Here is a 5,937-nt window from a genome sequence, read left to right on the forward strand (position 1 = left end):
TAGTTAAGTTGATAAGCTTTTCAATGTCACATAAGGTGACTAGCATTTTTTTTTTAGGTGGGATTTATTCCTTATGTTGGTTAATCAGGGTACATAGATTGTTGCTTATAACTGCTATAATGACTCTGTGACTTCATATTTTATTTCTTTGTCTTCATTGATATGCAATATTAAAATATTTCTAATATTATATATTTAAATAAATATTTAATAATGTAATTATTATTTCTAATATGTATTCATTTTATTAAATATTAAAATAGTAATTTTCATTTCTCAAATATTGATTAAGTTGACTTAGCCTGAGTTTGTGTGAGTTGGTAAAGAATTTGTGCTTCTAAAAGTGAGATAACAAGTGTAAGAGATTGGTATGTATGGGTTATGCTACAATCATAATATATGGATAGGAAAAAATATAGAATTAAATTTCTATTAAGAGAAATTAACAAGAGCTATATATATGTAGTTGGTGTTCCTACCTATTCTTTTGATAGAGAGATTTTAATCAGGACTAAAAGTGACTATAGTGGTGGGAAATGGAACAATTTGAAAGAAAATAGCCATTAATGTGAGCCTTAAATTAGAAATCTCATTTAACTCTTAGTAAAGGTATTTTGCCTCTTCCTCATATTGATGCCTAATGTGGAATTTTCCAAAAGAAATCATAAACCCACACCAAATGCTCATCTGTTTGTATTGGAAATGATGCCTAATGAATTGAACATGGCACTTTTACATCTGGACATTAAGATAGTAAGCTGAAAAATTATATCTCAATTCATTCCATGATCTCAAAGTGAAAGCCCTAAAGAGAACATATAGAAAATTCATTGCTCTCGAGAAATCATGTTTCAAAATACTAGTCCAAATTCTCTAATTTGAATGACTTTATACAAAAAGATGGTATTATAAATACAAACATAATTACTAGTTTGAAGGAAGTGGGATGCCCTCTAGTAATGTGTATGGATGGGAGCATGATAATCATCATAGTCAGACCACATAAAAAAAGTAAGGAAAATAATTGGTCAATTGTGACATACTCCTTACTAATCTATCCTATTGATGCTCTCTATCCATAGGAAGATGCAATAAAGTCTGTCCCTAGAAAAATGCTATTTGAGTTTTCAACGGTAGTGTTTTAGAGTGTGAGGAAGTATGGGTGCCAATTTCATTTGTGATGAGTATTTCGCATTGTAAAAATTATTTTATTTAAATTTCCTACAAGAATACATAAGGCATTAGAAATAGAGAAATGGCAAGAATGGATAAAGGAAAGAAAATTTGGGCATTAAAGATAATGACAAAAAAAAGAATTTTCAATTTTCAATTTATCAAGATTTTGTGTAGTCCATGACCAACCATGGTTGACTTTGGCTTTATCCTTTTAAAAGCTTGAGGTATTTAATAATCTTGAACCTAATAAGATGCATTCTATGCCATGTGAACTCCCTCAGCTTTGGAAGAAGATAGGGCTAGGAAGCCCCAACTGAAAGGGCTCATCCACATGATAATTTGGGAAAGAAATTAACAATTTTTCAAAAAAAATTAGAAATTACTAAAAAAAAATTGTAATAAGAAATTTTCTTTTTGAAAAGATATTCAACCAATGGATTTGTAATAAGAAGATTCCCCTTAAGGACACACATTGAAATTATAAGCATGGATCACATAAGGATGTTACGAATATTATAATGAATAAAGTAATAGCTTTGGTAGCCTTGTTGAGTCTAGTAAAATAATAGAAGTAAGAATTAGTTTATATTGAGTTGTTAAAATTAAATAACTCACTCTATTTACAAATATTGATTCCTAAAATATAGGATTTGAGAAATGTTCTATGTATGTATTATGAGGTATAAAATAATATAAATATTATGTTATTTTTGTGCTAAACAATTTGCATAATATTTTTTCCAAATGTCTGATATGATATTAGAGTAGTTCTAGGAAAAACTCTCTCACAAAAGAACCCAAGAAAATGAGAGAGCCTAATTCTTTGTAGATTAGAAATAGAGCATGAGAGGAGATAGATATTTTCCAAACAAATGGTTCAAAATGCACAACATTTGTTGAATTATGATAGTAATCTAAGTGGGCTTAACCTTAGAAGATATTCTATGACTAAGTGTGCTTGACATAGATTAGTGTTGTGGTGACCTCTCAATAAGACTCAATTATTCACCCATGTGTATATCACCTAGATGCAATGAGTACTAAGCATTTCAATCATTCTCAAGAAATATAGGTCAATGAATTTGACTTAAAATTATACTATTAAATTCTAATAGCAATATCACAACCTAAATCATTTTAAAGTTAATAATGAAAAGTGGGAGAGGAGAGAAGCTTTCAAAAATTTAACATAATTTAAAACCAAGCTTTACAATGACTGTAGATATCAATCTAGAAGGAAAAATGTTTTCACCCATATCTCAATATGGCAATATGAGACAAACTAATGGATTACTCTCTCCTTTGAATTACTTATATGTCAATAGTTTCATTATATAATCCCATCATTGGGTTTTCTCTTTTACAATCATGAAAGGTCTTAGTATTTGAAATACTATATACTTTATGTAGTCAAAATTTAATGATCCAACTCTATTATGCAATTATGTATGTTTTTTAAGGTTAAAACTATATTTAATGCAAATCAACTACATTTGTATAGAATTAATAGATATAAGAAACCTGGGGGACTAAAAACCATAGTATTAATGAAAAGAAAACTGTCTATTGTGGGAAGTGAAGTCATGTTAACAACATATTAGTAACTCAGGGTTTAATTATTACTTGACTAACAATCACATGACAATTTCTGCTTTGATTATCTCTTTCTCCTCCTATTGGTCAACCCCATTTCTTTGGTGAAGAATGAACAACCTAAGATATATAAATTATATATAAAATAAGTGGAACTAATTTTTAGTAGATATTTTATTAAAAAATAAAGAAAATTTACAATAATTTTAGGTGAAGATAATGTGTTTAGCATTAAGTGTAAATGTAGAATCTATTAATCATTTGATATGTTTTTTTAAAATTTAATAAACAAATAAATCATTTATATTAATAATTTTATAATAATTTTACTTTTAAGTAAAAACATCTATATGAAAGCTTTATTATTTTGAACGTTAACAAGATTCAATAATACTTTTAGACAAAAGAGAGAATAATGTTAATGTAATATTTTAAATAAATATTTATGAATAAATAAAAAATGCTTATTTAATAACACACGTGTTATCAATTCTACAACAAAATTATCATAATAATATGATGCTTTTGTGCAATGTATTTGTTCTTAAATAAATATTTCTTAAATAATTTTAAATCAATTTAAACAATAATAAATTTATTATAAAATATGAACGAACTATAAATATTAGAACTAAAGATATAATTAATTCTAAATATTAAGATATATACTCAAATGATAAGGCATTCCTCTTAACAATTATTCTCCATCCATTGAGTTCTTAACAGGTTGTATTCTAAACACCATATTAAATATCACTTAAAAACCGTTATATATTTTTGTAGTAAATACAAATACTAATAACGCAAGGAATTTTCACATTTTCATAAGAATAAGATGGCGACCGAAGTTACACAGTTATTCAACCAACATAGAGCCTCTTGTTTCCTAAGGGCCTAAATATAAATGTTTTTCGACAAAAAAATTAAGGAAATTAAACAATGATTTAATAGAATCATACAAGGAAAACCAAAGAAGCAAAAAAACAATAACATTTCTATGTGAAAGTCCACGCTCGTTGATATCTTCAAATCGCGACTGCAGCTAATACAAACGCTGTTACTATGTTAAGCACTGGAGAAGTGAAAATGTTGGAACCTGAATTGCCCTGGGTGGGATTCGAACTCGGAGTGGCCTCTGTAGTTGGAGTTCCAGAACCGGTGCCAGAAGGAGACGTTGTAGGGACTTCCGAAGCTGCACAACAGTAAGATATCGAAAATTAATAAACAATCATTGTACATTCTGGGAACTTGCATCTTTACATTAGGTAAACAAACACAGTATTTTACCCTGGCATTGGCTGACAGGTGGCGTGCTGACTTTGCATGCGGCGGGTAGAGCAAGAGCTCTTGTCTGATTAATCGGAATCCCCAGTGAATTGTTACCAGTCAACAGCTGGCAGAGACACGGAGCATTGTTGGTGACAACAGAAGAAAGGGCGCTGCAGCACCCCGGAGATGGGGTCGTGGTATTTCCCGATATATAATTGAGACACGGCGATAAACTCACCAGAGCGGTTGCACAGCCTGACTGCGCCATTACACCTTGCTTCCCAACGGCAGCCATGAGAGCCACCACGCTCAATATTACTACAATTAATGGCTTCCCTGGTGTCCTTGTTTCACTTGATCCCGCCATTGAAGTAGAAGACAAAACAAATGTTCCTACGTGGAGGTGTAAAAACTATGAGAGACCGCAAAAACTTCTGTATACAAACAGATCAATGTTGTGTGTGTGTTGTGGAATGAAATAGAAAGAATGGGCATGTTTATAGGAAAAATCTAGGGCCCGCAACGTAGAGGAGTCGGTACTAGTAATATATTTATTAACATAATTAGATTTCCACAATCCATTAGTATGTGAGCAATATTTCTGGATTAGATTGTGTGAGTTTTTTTAGCATCAACGTTTCGCATCATACTACATTTCATATTCTGATGCTCTCTCATTCTGATGATGGATCATGTAGTATGATCCGAAATGTTGATGCTAAAAAACTCACACAATCTAATCCAGAAACATTGCTCACATACAATATATTTATTCACCAAACCAAGATTGTAGCGCAATACCCGCTCTCGGAAAATAGGTTGTTCTTTATGCTTTACACATATATTCCTATGGCAGGAATGTTCTGTTCGAACGGCTTTCAATAAATAACATAGGAGTTAGTGCCCAGAGCCCAGATATTCAATAATAATAATAATAACAATAATTTGTTTTAGTTTTTAATGGTTCAAAGCAGATATATGGGCAGCCAACAGCTATGCTTTCCGACCTAACAGCTAACGAAACCATATTTCAAATTCTTGGATGTGGCGGCTTTGACTTTAACGCGTTATAAGGTATTTTTTTTGTCGAATATATATATATCGTGTAACATAGACGACATGGGGTTCCAAAGGAAATCGTTCATTTTGTATATAATATTATTGGCTTCTTAGAAATTATTAGTCCCTGCCTTTTAATGCGGGAACTAAAGTTTTCAGTTCACTGTTTGGTAATAATAAGTGCTTTGATAATCATGCGAGTACTTAATTTCTCAATTAACCTATGGTCCGAGCACATATTTATATTAAATAGAATTATTTACATTTTACTTGTCATTTGCTCATTGGACATGTTCATTTTTTTTGGACAGTCCTTTTATTTTTTGACTCAATAAATTTGAACAAAAATTTGATTAGACAAACGGAATTGGGCCATTTTAAGGATGAGAGATGTGTCTTTTTCAGATCATCTGGTGCGGCCTTGTGCATGAGCTCCACGTGCTTGCACAAATAGTAGGCTAGTAGAGGCCTGGCAATAAAAACATTCTTCACAAGATTTAACGCAAGGGTAGAAGTGGTACCACAAATCAATTTTGGGCACTTCCTTTTTCTGGTGGCCCTACAAAGCAAAAGCATTTGACTTCCACGAAGAAAATGCCTCATGAAGCCTTACTGCTCAGGCTTAGGGTATCTTTGGATTCTTGTTTAATTTCATTATGAGGAATGGTTTATAAGTTTGATAGTGATGTTGAATACAAGTCACAGGCAAATTTGGATGCAGAGTAGCCCAAGCAAGTTTTATTTTGTATAGTTCAATATAGGAAGATTTTGTTTTAACTCTGTAATTAAACATTGACAGACATAGGATGAGGAAATAAATTGTATAATTTGTGTAAATAT

At 31.2% G+C, this 5,937-nt stretch overlaps 1 pseudogene; it reads right to left on the reverse strand.

Moving 5' to 3' along the window:
- Positions 1-3,794: 3,794 nt before the first annotated feature.
- Positions 3,795-4,491, reverse strand: LOC149579917 (non-specific lipid transfer protein GPI-anchored 19-like; annotated as a pseudogene).
- Positions 4,492-5,937: the final 1,446 nt, after the last annotated feature.

This window comes from Cupressus sempervirens, chromosome 1 (genome assembly GCF_028749045.1).
Source record: "Cupressus sempervirens isolate cs-2001-9-10 chromosome 1, ASM2874904v1, whole genome shotgun sequence".
NCBI lineage: Eukaryota > Viridiplantae > Streptophyta > Pinopsida > Cupressales > Cupressaceae > Cupressus > Cupressus sempervirens.